The sequence below is a fragment of the Equus asinus genome, chromosome 1 (genome assembly GCF_041296235.1).
Source record: "Equus asinus isolate D_3611 breed Donkey chromosome 1, EquAss-T2T_v2, whole genome shotgun sequence".
Classification (NCBI taxonomy): Eukaryota; Metazoa; Chordata; class Mammalia; order Perissodactyla; family Equidae; genus Equus; species Equus asinus.
Window position 1 is genome coordinate 203,832,085 of NC_091790.1, and position 15,671 is coordinate 203,847,755.

A 15,671-nucleotide genomic window follows, 5' to 3' on the forward strand; every position below is an offset into this window, starting at 1 on the left:
CTCCAGACAATAGGGAGGGAGAGTCCATTGCTGCCCCGCCTACTTGCAACCCCAGGGTGAGCCCTTTTCTGCAAGCACAGAGAACCGCATAAATGTTTAATTCCAGTCACAACAACCTGAAGCAGACTCCCAGATTCTCCCTGCGCCACTCCCACTCCAGCGAAAAGGAAAAAAAAGGACTATGTTTAGCTGCAATTTACTCAGCAGAGTGATTAATCAATTAATTATTCCATTCACTGAGCTAGTCAGTAGCATTTCTGAGCGTCCACCATGTGCTTCCTGCAGTGGAGAAGCCAGTGCGGGAAGGCCTGCAAGGAAATGAGCCAAGAGCTGGACGGGTGCGGCCTCAGCCTGGGGAGGCGTCTGGGGGCCCTGCCTCTCTCACCCCGAAACACCTGCAAATCTAAACAGGTCTTAAGCTTCTGTCCCCACTTCTCGACAACCAATCCTCCTGACCACCGTCAGACCCACTTTCTTTCCCTCCATCACCAATCACACAGGGGCCAGTTCGTCTTTCTCCCGTGGATTTTCTACACAGCCAACACAGTGATAATGTTAAAGTAAAAATCTGCCCAAAGCTTTTCCTTGCTTAAAATTCTTAGGGTTTCCCCTGCCCTTAGGGAAAAAGAGCTTAACAGGGTATAGAAGGTCCTCCGTGAGTGGGTCTTTTTCTTTTTTTGAGGAACACTGGCCCTGAGCTAACATCCGTGCCCATCTTTCTCTCCTTTACATGTGGGATGCCTGCCACAGCATGGTTTGCCAGGCGGTGCCATGTCCACACCTGGGATCCGAACCGGGGAACCCCAGGCCGCCTACGGGGAACGTGCGCACTTAACCGTTGTGCCACGAGGCCGGCCCCCATGAGTGGGTCTTAACCAGCCTCATTCCTGCTGCTCCTTGCTTCACCCTTCCCCTGGGAACAAACTGTTAGCCCTTCTCCAGCACCTAAATGCTGTTTCGGCTCTTCATCACTTCGCTTGGTCCCTTCCCCCAGCTGCCCCTCTCCAACGTAGATGGAACCACGGCCACCTCAAACAACAAGAAGGCCAGGCTAAGTCATTTTCATCCTCTAAGATCCCTGGAGCTTCAGAAAACTTCCCTGAGCTCCGGCCGAGCCCTGTTAGCTCAGGGCCAGTCTTCCTCAGCGAAAAGAGGAGGATTAGTAGCAGTTAGCTCAGGGCTAATCTTCCTAAAAAAAAAATCAGCTTGTCAATTTCTACAAAATTGAATTGAAGTGATTCAGGAGTACACATCCGTGCTTTGTTCCTGATCTTAGAAGGAAAGCATTCAGTCTCTCACCATGAAGCATGATGTTAGCTGTATGTCTTTCACAGATGCCCTTTTTCAGGTTGAAGAGTGCCCTTCCAGCCCTAGTTCTCTGAGAGTTTTTATTAGGAAGGGAGGATGGATTTGTCAAATGCTTTTCTGCATCTATTGAGATGATGGGTTTTTTTTGAGCCTGTGAATATAGTGAATTGCATTGATTGATTCTCAAATGTTTAAACCAGTCTAGTACTCGTGGGATAAACTCCACTTGGTCATAATGTATTGTCCTTTTTATATATTGGTATATTTGATTAGTTAAGAATTTTTGCATCTATATTCATGAGGAATATTGGTTAATAGTTTTCCTTCTGTAATGTGTTTGTCTGGTTTTGGTAACAGAGCAATGCTGTCCTCATAGAATGAGTTGGGAAGTGTTCCTTCCTTTTTGATTCTCTGGAAGAGTTTGTGTAGAATTACTATTATTTCTACCTTTGACATTTGGTAGCATTCAAATGTGAGTTCTCACAAGTGTAGGAGAAAATTGTGAAAGACTGAAATGGACACAAAAGTTTACCGGGTATGTCCTGTCTAGCTCATGCTTCTAGGCTGTCTCAGCCTTTCTTTGTCTTTGAACTGTTTTACAACTCTGCAAATTGTAGAAAACTGACAACAATGCAAACGATTCTTGTCTCTAGAAATGCAAGTTAATTGTGTCTGGTGGAATGCAATTTACAGTCGCTCTGACAGACCAATTTTGCATATACTGTAAAATCACTGTATATCATTGCCTGTTTGCTGAATTATCTTTTGAAGCAGTTGTAACATCTTACTGGTTCCCTCATTAGTTAATGAATTAAATTAAATCTTTGACATGTATTCATTTTATACTTGCACAAGAATAATAATTTTACCTTTAAAATTATCTTTTTAACACCGGAATGATGAGAATTCATGGTACCAGCTTTGTTTAATCCCAGTGTTATCAGGCTGGTTAGTTGCTAATAATATACAAAGTCATTTACTGTAAATGGTGAAGATGAGGACATCCAGAGAAATGTTATTTTAAGGTAAAAGATAGGATTGGAATTTGTTTCCTTGTCTCTAAAAAGAGGTATTGGAATAGATAATTTCTACGGTCCCTTCCTATTCTAACCATCCAATTCCAACTTGGTGATTTCACGATGAACTTACTTCACTTTCCAGAGTTCAGTTTCATTATCTGTTAAAACGGGAGAGTGACGCTTTCTGTACCCATCTCAGATAATCAAATAAGATAATAGATTTGAAATATTAAAAGTGCAACATAAATCTAAGGGGTTATTATCTGTGCCTCATGAAAAGCAAAGATAAATGATCCTCAGCCTCATTCCCTCTTTTGGCCAATAGTTTAAAATTTGAAATCTTTGTGATCTTCTAGGAAACCTGAATGAGCTGATTTGAATTTAACCTTAATTTTTTTTTCATTGAAGAAGAGTCATCATCTTGAAATTAATTTCCTCATGGGTTTTAAATAATCTAGGATCATATTAAATTCTAAAGCCAGAGACACAGAAATAGACCACATGCCTCTGGGGCGGCTCTCAAATGCAGGAGCGGCTGTATGGATGGTGCTCAGATGGGGCCGTGCTCACGTCTGCTTCGTTATTACTGGGAAAGGCTTGTAGAATTCTTTGAAGGGTTGCAAGTCTCTCATTTCCTCACAGCCAGCGCTGCCCACGAGCCAGGGCACTCCTCCGTAAATGATCTTCCCACACTTCCTAGGCACTTCTTATTCTAGTTCGTTTTCCAGTCATGTCCTGTAGGAGTCTCAGTGCATCCAGCTAGGATCAGCTACACAGAATTGTGCAGGAGCTCAAGGGAAGTAGACCACGCACTTTTCTCTAGTGTAATAAAGCAGAATTTATGGTCTAGTCTACATTCTTAATAGCCAAGGTCATATATATATTCTCTTAATCTGTTTTCTTATCCTTAAAATGAAATTAGATTGGGCGATATTAAGTTCTCTTCCAATCTAAAGGGTGTGTGGTTTTTTTTTTTTTTTTTTTTGCTGAGGAAGATTCGCCCTGAGCTAACATCTGTGCCAGTCTTCCTCTAGTTTTTAGTATGTGGGCCGCCAGCACAGCATGGCTGCTAAGAGAGCAGTGAAGCTCTGTGCCTGGGAACTGAACCTGGGCTGCCGAAGTAGAGTACACTGACTTAACCACTAGGCCACAGGGGCTGTCCCCAATCTAAAGTTTAGAAAATTTTTTATGACATGAGAGAAAAGGAGGAAGTATATCATTATGTTCATGTGTCTGGCTACTCATCCATGCATCCAACCAGTTAGTCTACAAGTATCTTCTGTGTGCAGGACACCACGCAAGCTACCAAAACAGTGCCTAAGATGTAGCTCTGCTTTCAAGGAGGTTCTGGAAATCCTTCTCCCACCAGGGCATCGGGAAGGGAGCTGGGGGGAGAACGCCTTGAAGAGGCCTTTCCTAGCCAGTGTTAGAGGACTGCCAATCAATCAATCAATTAATTAACTAACAATCAGTAAATGGCATCCAGTGGGAAAATGTGGCTTAGCTTCCAAATGCTAATTATTGGCCCTTTATGGAGCTGAGACAGTGAAGGCAAATCACCGTGGGACCCAGAGAAGCTGGCGCACGGCATTGCAAGGAGGCTGTGATCCTCATGTGTACCAGCGGGCCTGCCCGTTTTTATGTAGTGAGATTAATTAGGACTTTTAAAAGTGCAAGCTAGAGCCACAGACCAGTACTGTCCATGTCCCTGTACTGAGATCGCCCGGGCAGTTTTCGCATTTGCTGCTCTGACTGCTGTTTGGAGGTGGAGTTTTCCAGGGCCTTTCAGGTAAAGGCGCCCCAGTGGCCTGCTCAATGGCTCTGGATAGTCACCAAACTGACCTGTGCCCTTCAATTTCCCTTGCCTCTGTGTGTTCTTTTCTTTTCTTTTTTTTTTTGAGGAAGATTAGGGGCCGGCCCGGTGACAGAGTGGTTAAGTTTGTGTGCTCCACTTCGACAGCCCAGGGTTTTGCCAGTTCGGATCCCGGGTGTGGGCATGGCACTGCTTATTAGGCCATGCTGAGGCAGCATCCCACATAACACAACTGGAAGGACCCACAACTGAAATATGCAACTATGTACTGGGGGGATTTGGGGAGAAAAAGCAGGAAAAACAAAGATTGGCAACAGTTGTTAGCTCATGTGCTAATCTTTGGGAAAAAAAAAAAAAGGAAGATTAGCCCTGAGCTAACATCTGCCGCCAATCCTCCTCTTTTTGCTGAGGAAGACTGGCCCTGAGCTGACATCTGTGCCCATCTTCCTCTACTGTACATGTTGCGTGCCTGCCACAGCATGGCTTGCCAAGCGGTGTGTAGGTCCGCACCTGGGATCCAAACTGGCGAACCCCGGGCCGCTGGAGCAGAACATGCGAACTTAACCACTGCCGCACCACCAGGCCCGTCCCACCTCTGTGTGTTCTTGCATTTGTCTCTCTCACCTCTTTTATGCTTCCCAGAAAAATCTAATATTATCTTGATGCATTTGTCACACACCTATAGCTGGAATTCTAGCCCTGACATCTCTAGAAAAATTGCTGGCTCAATGTTCCAGGTTGTTCCTCCATCATTAACATGACCTGTGATGCTCCATTAACTGAGGGGAAAAAAGTACTTATTTCCCCTCAACATGCAAATCCCGTCATTAAACGCTCTGTTCAGGTGATGTTAATGACGAGTGGTCTATTTCCTTACACCTTTGCACAATGCATTTCCCAAGGGTTCCTATCCAGTAATTCTTGTTGATCCTTGAACATAAACTTCTAGAGGGAAAGGTCCATGTTTTCTTTGGACAAGTTGTACAGTTCCAGCGACAGTGACAGGTGCAAATAGTGGCTTGATGTTTCTTCCATTCGCAATTACAGTATGGTGGGTTTACACTGAGAGTATAGCGTTAGGACTTTGGTAGGTGGAGATGAGCTAATTAAGATTCCTCATGTATAGGGGCTGGCCCGGTGGCGCAGCAGTTAAGTGCGAACGTTCAGCTTTAGCGCCCGGGGGTCGCTGGTTTGGATCCCGGGTGCAGACATGGCACCGCTTTGCAAAAGCCATGCTGTGATAGGCATCCCACATATAAAGCAGAGGAAGATGAGCATGGACGTTGGCCCTGGGCCAGTCTTCCTCAGCAAAAAGAGGAAGATTGGCAGCAGATGTTAGCTCAGGGCTAATCTTCCTAAAAAAAAAAAAAAGATTTCTCATGTACAGATGAACTCTCTGACAGAGAGGTCAAGTGTGCCTTCCAGTGCACTGCTGGTGAGAAGCAGGACCTTGAGGCACTTCCCACCAGCACGCTGTCTTCCAAAGGACACTACGTCCTGGCATAACTGGAGCCCAAAAGTGCTGACATGCGCTACTCCAATTCTGTCCTGGGAGTGGACAGTTACCATATTTGGGACCTCCCATCACTCTTGGAATGTGTTTCTATGGTTGGATAACTTCCCACACTGTGAAATCTGCGTCTCCTCCCCAAAGTCAACACTCAAATTTCTAGCCTCTCTTTTGGGAAAAATGGACGTATTTCCTGGGATGAACCCAGCAGATGCACCTGTGCGAGGCTTTGCCTTGACAGTGACCAGTTGATAAATAGGGGATTTATGTGTGTGGGGATTGTGCTTTGCTGACACTGGGGGCGCTGTGACATCTGGCTTCCGGGGGCAGACATCGTGGCGAGAGCAAGGCCGGGATGTGGAAGTGCGAGCGTGTTGGCTGCTGTTACGCTGGGGAAGTTGAGTTTGCATCATTCGGTTCTCAGTAGGCGCTGTGGCCGTGGGGTGTCTTTGAGAGTTGCTTTAGGAAGTTCAGTCTCAAACCCACTCCTCTGGCCCTCGCAATGAGTCTGTGAGTTACCTAAAATCTCTAGTAAATCCTGTTCTGCTCATGCCTTTTTCTGCTTAAATCAGCCATGGTGGATTCTGTTTTATTTTTTGATTTTGTTAATTAAAATCCTGATCTTTACAGTATTGGTACCAGGAGTGGTGCCAGGCAACAGAGCTTTGAGAAAATGGGGATCTAAGATTTGTTAACTGATCTGCGTGGGCCTGAGACTGTGAGATCGCATTTAGTGTTAAAGGGTGGGGCTCTGTCAGCCCACAGCATCAGTTAATTCAATGATCACTTTGTGGTTAAGTGGAATGACATCCATTGAAGGCAAGGCTTTGGGGAAATGAATGGCCACAGCCATGGAACAATGTGATAGGAACGAGATAGTCAAATCCCGTGAAGTTGTACAGTTGCTTTTAAATACACTGGAGACAAGAGAGAAAGAGATTGTAGACTCAAAGTCATAAAGTTTGGCTTAAAGCATTTTCACAGAACTAGCGTATTTCTGACCATTCTGAGTAGGAATCTCCAACAATGGCAGCTCGGAGCTGTTCAGTCTCTGCAGCCTTGGCTCCTGTCCTGTCATTCACGACGTCTCCTGGGCTAAGCACAGCTCTGTTACTGCATGAGCGTTAGGACTCCCATCAGGAAACAGTAGGATCCTGTGCCTGGGAATGGGGCCACGTGGGCAGATTTGAATGACTCAGAGTATACTGAATGCCCCAGCCCACTGAGCACCCCTTCCCAGAAGCCGACGCTCTTCTCTGCCTGATGGAGCTGGAAGACCCTGTAGCAGACTGACGGACGGACGAGAGACAGTCACGCACAAAAGGAAGCTAGTTCTCCTCGTGCTAAACCCTCACTCCCATTGTCGCCTCTAAGCCGTAAGCGCATTCAGAGTCCAGCCTGTCCCTCATAGAGTTGGTTTTTATTATATCTTGCAGAGTCAAATAAGAGGTCCATTAAATAAGGCAGAAGTGATCCCAAGATAAACCGTCTGCACACCCAGAGAGTCGCTGGACACTAACTGTGGGTGTCCCGTTTGATCCTGAGGCTGGGGAGACCTCAGGAGGAGCAGAGAGAATTCGTAGCCGGCCCTCCACCACAGAGAGGCTCGGACCCCTCAGATGGGAGTTCCAGAATGAACCCCCATTGGTATTTCTTTGTTAGGTTTCGAATCACATGTTCTGTCCATTGTACTATTGAGTTGTCTTTTTTCTCCTTAATTATTAAGAGGAGTCTTTATGCACTATGCATATGTATTCTAAGGGTCAGATGGTCCTTCTGAGATAGTTTAAGAAAGGAGGGAACTCGTTGACTCCCATAACTGGAAGTCCAGGAGGAGCTCCAAACTCAGCACAAGTGGATCCAGGGACCCAAACAATTACATCCAGACTTTTCCCCACTTACTTCTCACCTCTGCTTGTCTGTGGGCCTCCACTCGGTCCTTCTGGAGTTAGGTTTTTTTATGTAGCCACGTTAATGGCCACAGGAAACCACAGGAAATTTACATCCGTCAGCCCTTCTAAGTCCAAAGGTAAGAACCTTTCTCCTCTCGCTCCAAAGCCATGAAGACTCTGATTAGCTGACTTGGTTCACGTGTCCTAGGAGTGATGGGGCCGGAGAATGGGGGTCCTGACCAACCCAAAACAACAAGTGTGCATCACAGATAGTAACCTTTTTACCACATATGTGACCTTTCTAAGCCTCAGTTTCCCCACTCGTAAAAATGGAATAATAATGGGGCCCAGTGGCACAGCGGTTAAGTGAGCACATTCCTTCTGCGGCCCGGGGTTCGCTGGTTCAGATCCCGGGTGTGGACCTGGCAATGCTTGGCAAGCCATGCTGTGGTAGGCGTCCCACATATAAAGTAGAGGAAGATGGGCATGGATGTTAGCTCAGGGCCAGTCTTCCTCAGCAAAAAGAGGAGGACTGGCAGTAGTTAGCTCAGGGCTAATCTTCCTCAAAAAAAAAAAGGAATAATAGTAATAATAATACCTATCAGTTGTAATTAGATGATTCATGGAAAACGCTTAGCATAATCCCCGACAGATATTAACCCCTACATTAATGTTGGCTCTTATTATTTTTATCATTATATGCTTTTCCTTGGTCATCTTTTAATTTTATTTATGGTATCTCCCACTGAACAGTCTCTCCTGTTGAATGTATCTCCCTTAATTTTTTTTCTATAGCCAAATTGAAAAATCTTTTCTTTGTGGCTTCTTTTCTTTAGTGCCTTGAAAGAAAGAAGCCTTCCCTATACCCCCGAATTACAAAAATATCCTCTTACTTTTCCTTCTGGTATTTTTGTAGTTTTATTTTTAATGTTTAAATCTTTTTTTTTTTTTTAAGATTTGTGCCTGAGCCAACAACTGTTGCCAATCTTCTTTATTTTTTCTACTTTTGCTCCCCAAATCCCCCAGTATATAGTTGTATATTATTTTTAGTTGTGGGTCCTTCTGGTTGTGCTATGTGGGACGCTGCCTCAACGTGGCCTGACGAGTGGTGCCATGTCCGCGCCCAGGATCCGAACCGGCAAAACCCTGGGCTGCCAAAACAGAGCATGAACTTAACCACTCAGCCACGGGGCTGGCTCCTAGTGTTTAAATCTTTACTTCATGAAACTAATATAATGTTATATGTCAACTATATCTCAATGAAAAAAAAGAGGAGGGGGAAAAATCTTTACTTTGCCATCTTTTTCCCACTCCTTTGCAGTTTAATCTTTATCAAATGCTAAATTCCTACTGTGAACTGACTTGCTTCTAATTTCTTCTGTTGGATTCTTTATTTCTTTCTATACTAGTTTTATTTATTGTGATTTTATAGTAAATTTTGATATTTCAGAGTCTTCTCTGCCATCATTCTTCTTTTTAAAACATATTTGGCTGTTCTCCCACACACTACTGTTTCAAATAAACTTTGGAATTAACTTATAAATTAAATCAACTTATAAATTAAAATAATAAATAATAAATAAAATAAAATATTAAAAAATTAAAAAGTAATTTTCAAATTTATTGATACAAAGTTGCAACAGATTTCTTTTCCTTATTTACTTGATCTTTTAGTTGTTTTCAAGAACTTCACGTCTCTATTTATCATTGCCCTGTCACATTCTAGCTTTTCTAACAGTTTTTACTTTGTGATTCTAAAGCTATGTTGCACAATTCACAAAGAATGCTTATTATTGGGGCCGGCCCCGTGGCTGAGTGGTTAAGTTTGCTCGCTCCGTTTCGGTGGCCCAGGGTTTCACCGGTTCGGATCCTGGGCGCGGACACGGCACTGCTCATCAGACCACTCTGAGGCGGCGTCCCACATGCCACAACTAGAAGGATCTGCAGCTAGAATATACAGCTATATACTGGGGGGATTTGGGGAGGAAAAGCAGAAAAAAAAAGATAGGCAACAGTTGTTAGCTCGGGCGCCAATCTTAAAAAAAAAAAAAGAATCCTTATTATTATATCTTTTTAATGAATAGCTTCTATTAACATAAATATCTGTTTTAGTCCCATTAATGGTTTTTGCCTTGACTATTGCAAGTTCTGCTTTCTTTATTTTTCCTTGCCTTTATCCACCCTTGTGACATTTCAACCCTCCTGTGAAATTTTGTTTTGGATGTTCTTCTTGTAAAAAGCATATAATTTTTTTTTTTTAAAGAGTTTATTTTTTCCTTTTTCTCCCCAAAGCCCCCCGGCACATAGTTGTGTATTCTTCGTTGTGGGTTCTTCTAGTTGTGGCATGTGGGACGCTGCCTCAGCGTGGCTCGATGAGCAGTGCCATGTCCGCGCCCAGGATTCGAACCAACGAAACACTGGGCCGCCTGCAGCGGAGCGCGCGAACTTAACCACTCGGCCACGGGGCCAGCCCAAAAAGCATATAATTTTTAAAAAATGCAATCTAAGATTCTTTGTATCTTAATAGAATGTAGTCTATTTAATTTTTTACTTAGTCTATTTAAATTTCTAATGACCCTTGACATGGCTGGTTTAATTTTTAGCATCTTCATGTTTTCTATTTATCTTGCTTTTCATGCTTTGGCTTTTTTCTCTCCTGCCCTTTGCTGCATGGATTGAATTTTCCTTATTCCCCTGCCCTCTCACTTTGGTAATTCCACTTCATTCTGTTATCTAATGAATATATTGGTTTAGCTTGTGTTTTGCAGTGAAACAGAAAAACACTGTATACCAATAAGTACTTAACAAAATCTCTTGATGGAAATGTTGACTTCAATGGCATTAACATCAACAAAATGATCTAAACCTTCTCAATCCCCTTCACCTCTCTGGCATCATCTACATGTAGATTTAAAAACTCAGTTCCTAATTCCAAAGTTCTCCAAATTGCCTTTCTCCTTTTGATTCCCTCGCTGCCCACTCATCTGAACTCCACTCCCTTTCTTGTCCCATACACTGCCCGTGAGAGCCCACATTTGGATGCTGCTCTTTGAAATGAAATTCTCTTACCATCCATCTTATCACCTAGGTCACTCCATAGCTGACCCAGTTTCTATTCACTGAGATTTAAAAGTGAAAAGCATAAGCAGTTTCAAAAATTCATTTATTCAACTAATACTGAACTTATTGAGCCCATGATATGGCCAGATACTGCCCTAGGCAGCGTAGGTACAGCAGTGAACAAGACGGAGGGGGAGCAGTGCACAGACGACAACAAATACATAAGGAGTTATATAATATAACATCAGCTGGTGACAAATGCTATGAGGACAATTAAAGACGACAGAGGCCACAGGTGATGATGGAATTGCTATTTGAGATGAGGTGGTACGGGAAAGCATCTCTGAGTGGTGAGGTTTCAGCAGAGCCCTAAATATAGTGCGAGAGTGTCTTGTAAATATCTGGGGAAAGAACATTCTACGGAGAGGAAGTAGCAAGTGCAAAGGTCCTCCCCCCAGGGGGAGAAGAGCTGGCATGCGCCGGGAACAGCAAAGACGGGGTGGGTGGGCCAAAGGGAGCGTGCCAGGAGGCCAACCAGCGAGGAGTCAGGGCTGGGGCCTGGAGGGTCTCGGAGGAGGGGGAGGATTGGGGGACTTAAAATAATATTTTCACTGATCAGACGTCATTGGAGAGTTTCGGCCTGGCAGGGACATTATCTGATTCGTGTTTTAGAAGGCTAAGTCTGGCTGCTGTGTGGAGAACAGACTGCCAGGCGCACGAGTGGTCACAGGATCACTTAGGAAGCAAGGGCTACAGAAAAGATGAGAGGCAGTGGTGGCTGAGACAGGTGGCAGCCGGGAGAAGATGAGAAGCGGTGGGATACAGCAGACATTTTTAATATTGTGCTGATGATTTTGATGTAGAATGTGAGAGAAAAGGAAAGATCAGTCAGCAATGACTCCAGAGTTTTTGACCTGAGTAAAACGATGCTGGCATTTACTCAGGAAAAGAAGTGTAAGAAAAAGCTGGCTGCATGAAAAGCAGGTTATTATGATTATGGTGTGCATCTGCCCAAAGAGGATGATAAAAAGAAAAATGCAGAAAGGAAGCAGGAAGTATTATGCATCTTCTGTTAGGTACACAACAAGCAAAAGCAAGCTCACTCAGGTAAATGAGAAGACTGAAGAACCCGCCCCACCTCCGTCTTAATGCTTCCTGAGAGCTGACCAGGAAAAGGAGGCACCGCTACTCAAGTCTAAGTTTGTGTTTATCCTACGGCCCCTTTTAAAGATCAGTTTTAGATCCTTCGAATCATTGCCTAAACAATGCCGCATTATTTTATTGGTTCTAAGAGTCACCACTTAGTAATCAAGATTTTCCATGGAGGTCAGCACCTCCACTGATATTTCACGCGTGCTATCCTAGGGCCTTGGAGTGGCGACAAGACTCTCAGCTATCCTACCATTTATGGAGAGGTGCCACCATTCACCCTGCACGATCACTCACGATCTTCAGTCCAGCCTCTTACTTGCCCTACTTTTTGGTGGTTTATCACAAATAAACATCCCCCAAATATCCTGTTGATGTCAAATCTGACAAAATTATAGATATAGTAGCTCTGGGACTTTGTCATTTTCCAAAAACAACAAATCATTTACAATTCCATGGCCTAAATAAAATGGATTTGTTACATCACTGCACAAAAAGTAAATTTATGTTATTGATCCCTTCAGGCTTAACATATCAAGCCATGGAAGTGGAGTGCATTGTAAATGAATTGCCATTTACGCTATTCACACTGTTTGGAAATACATTCTTGTTCCACACAGTCTTTGCATGAGGTCTCTGTGCATGCACCAGCTCCACGTCTCTACTTTGGGATTAGCAGTAAAGCTCTTTGGGATAAGGCAGTGGTCACTTGCTGTGACTGAACCAAAGGGTTTCCAAAGGCCCACGGGCAGGTTGGGGAGTGCACAGAGCACAAAGTGCCCTAGTTAAGAGGTTACATAAATTAATGGGAAAAACGCTAATCTCAGTAGAGAAATGGTCCCAATGTATCAACAGATACATTGTATCTCAGAAAGTACACACATAAATCATTACAAATGGTCAGCCTAACCGGTAATCCAGAAACGCAAATTAAAACAATATGAAACATCATTTTTGGCCAATTAAAGATAATAATTTTGGAGAGAATGAAATTGAATTTTCCAGCACTACAGTAGAACGGAAAGTCAGTGCAAACATTGTGAGAAGCACTTTGGAAATCCATGGCAAGATCCTTAAAAGCCATATCCTTTGATCTGGAAATTCCCCTTCTAGGAATCTAGCTCAAGGGAAGTTTTTTAAATTATAGAAAACTGTATATAAAAAATTGTCATTAGGGGCCGGCCTGATGGCGCAGCAGTTAAGTTCGCACGTTCCGCTTCGGTGGCCCGGGGTTCGCCGGTTCGGATCCCAGGTGCGGACATGGCACCACTTGGCAAGCCATGCTGTGGTGGGCGTCCCACATATTAAGTAGAGGAAGATGGGCACGGATGTTAGCTCAGGGCCAGGCTTCCTCAGCAAAAAGAGGAGGATTGGCAAATGTTAGCTCAGGGCTAATCTTCCTCGGAAAGAAAAAAAAATAATAAAAATAAAAATTGTCATTAAGTTACTATTTTAATAGCAAATTTAGTTGAAAACAACCTTAGTATTTAAAAATAAGAAATTAGATAAATAAGTTACGCTCTATCAATATAATCAAGTATTAGGCAACCATTTAGAATGATGTCTTTCAGACGGTTCCCCAAGTTTCTGCCACCTGCCAGATGCCTACAGTACATTCTCTAAATGTACCTAATAAATTTAGCCTACCTCCTATTTGGGACATTTATGTTATTTCCAAGGTTTTTTCCATTTTAAACAACATCCAAGCAAGAATTTATTGAACATTCACATCCAGTGCACAGTAAAGACTACGAAATACCCTGAAAGATGACTTCAAAAGCGGGTCCTAATCTGGGACCTCATGCAGAGCTGCTGGGCCTCTGAGCCAGGGCCGCAAGCTTGGCGAGAGCCACAGCCCCCACCCTCCCTCCAGACTCGGAAGAAACGCTCACAGTCACCCTCATGATCATGGCTCCCAGGACGTTAGGTTTGTATCAAAACCTTCCCTCATGGCTCCACAACGAATCCAGAAACTGCGCAGGGACAAACTTCCTTGCTCACGGGGAGAGAAGTGACCCATCTGAGGTGTGTGCTGGTGGTTGCGCCACAGGAGACAAGGAGCAAATACAGAATTCTTGTCTAGGAATTAAGGAACGCCCATGTATAGCTGAAGATACAAAGGAAAACAGACAGGCAAAGGTGGTTACCTGAGGTGGGCCCTGGGCAAGGTACTATGTGTAATCTTCCTTAAATATGGAGTTAGAAAAGGTGAAAAATCATTAACGGTATATTGTTTCTGAAATATTAAGGAACTGGGGAAAGACTTCCCCTCTCCTGGCTTCTGTGAGCACACTGGAGCTGTGGGGGTTTAAGTGTGCTGTGGGAGGGGTGTTGGTCATTAACTGGCTCCTTCTCACAAAGTCTTGGACTGTCTTCCCACGTGGCTTGCCGCGGACTCCGTAATGAAGCTGAGAGCTCCTCGAGGCACGTTTTTTCTTCCTTAATGCATGGCTTCTTCAGAACAGAATCAATTACAGAGTTTTATTTTATTCCATCTCTACAAATTGGCTGTGGGATGATGCTTCTTTGGTGTTGAAAAAAAAAGTCTCTGGATAAGAGAATGCTGTCGAGCAGAGGAAGGAATGTCACCACTGAGTATGTGGCACAGATTGGGACCTTTGACAACTCAGTGCAAAAGTTTATTGAAAACCTACTCTGTGCTTAGTATGGTGGAGGATTCAAAATAAGCAGAAACTATTCCTGCTCTCAAAAAGCTTGCAGTCTACTTTGAGAGACAAGATAGGGGACAGCAAAGCAATGGTGGCCATTGACAGAGGGTCACTGATAGAGGGGGTGTGGAGGGGGCCACTGACAGAGCTCGTTCTGGAACTGGAGAGATCAAAAGCATATTTGGGACACTTGCTCCTTGGGGCCAGAGAGGAGGAAGTTTAAGATGAGTGCAGATGTATTTACATCACTAGGATGCTGATACGAGTCTGAATTCAATACAGGTTTCTTTTGTCTCTTTAAACATAATGTGTTGGACTAGAAGCAATGACGATCTGTTAGCAAAGAATACCCATAATGCCCAGTTCTTCTAAAAGAAGCCAGGGCTTCTTCGAAAACTGTTATTCCAGCATGGAGCAGAGAAGTTTCAAAGACTAACAGAGACAAGTTGAAAGTGCACAGAACAAATTTGAAAAGGCACTGCTGATTAAACCTGGGATAATTTTAGCATTAAAAAAGTAGGACTGCAAGGAATTAAAACACATCAAACATACAAAATCCATGAGTTCATAACGATACTCAAACATTTTTTTCACAATTACATTATGAGGTGGCTTAGGGAGTCAACTCATTAATCTGATAAATAAAGGGCAAGAGTCAAGTCTTTATCCTGCCTTTCTAACCTTGGGGGGCAAATTCTCTGCAGAAGAATCATGGCTAATATTTGCCAAAGGAGTGAAAACATTAGAGCACCACCATTCAGTAACCCCTAGTGAAATCATCATTCTAGGCAACCATCATCAGTGTCTGCCGAGGGCGTCAGGTGAGATGTTAACACGGACCTTTACAACGGGTGGATCAAGTTGACAGTATTTGAACTCACTGATCAATTTTAACATCACCGAAATCAGACAGTTAGACATTTTGTGCCTCCTGAGTAAGAAGCAAAAGATAGCTCACAGGGGGCTGGCCCCGAGGCTGAGTGGTTAAAGTTCCACCACTCTGCTTCAGGGGCCAGGGTTCATGGGTTTGGATCCCGAGCACGGACCTACACCACTCACCAGCCATGCTGTGGCAGCATCCCACATACAAAGTAGAAGATTGGTACAGATGTTAGCTCAGGGCTAATCTTCCTCAAGCAAAAAAAGAGGAAGATTGGCAATAGATGTTAGCTCAGAGCGAAACTTCCTCACCAAAAAAATAAATAAATAAGAAAGCTCACAGCACCACCTATAAAGTTTTCTTGAAAAAAA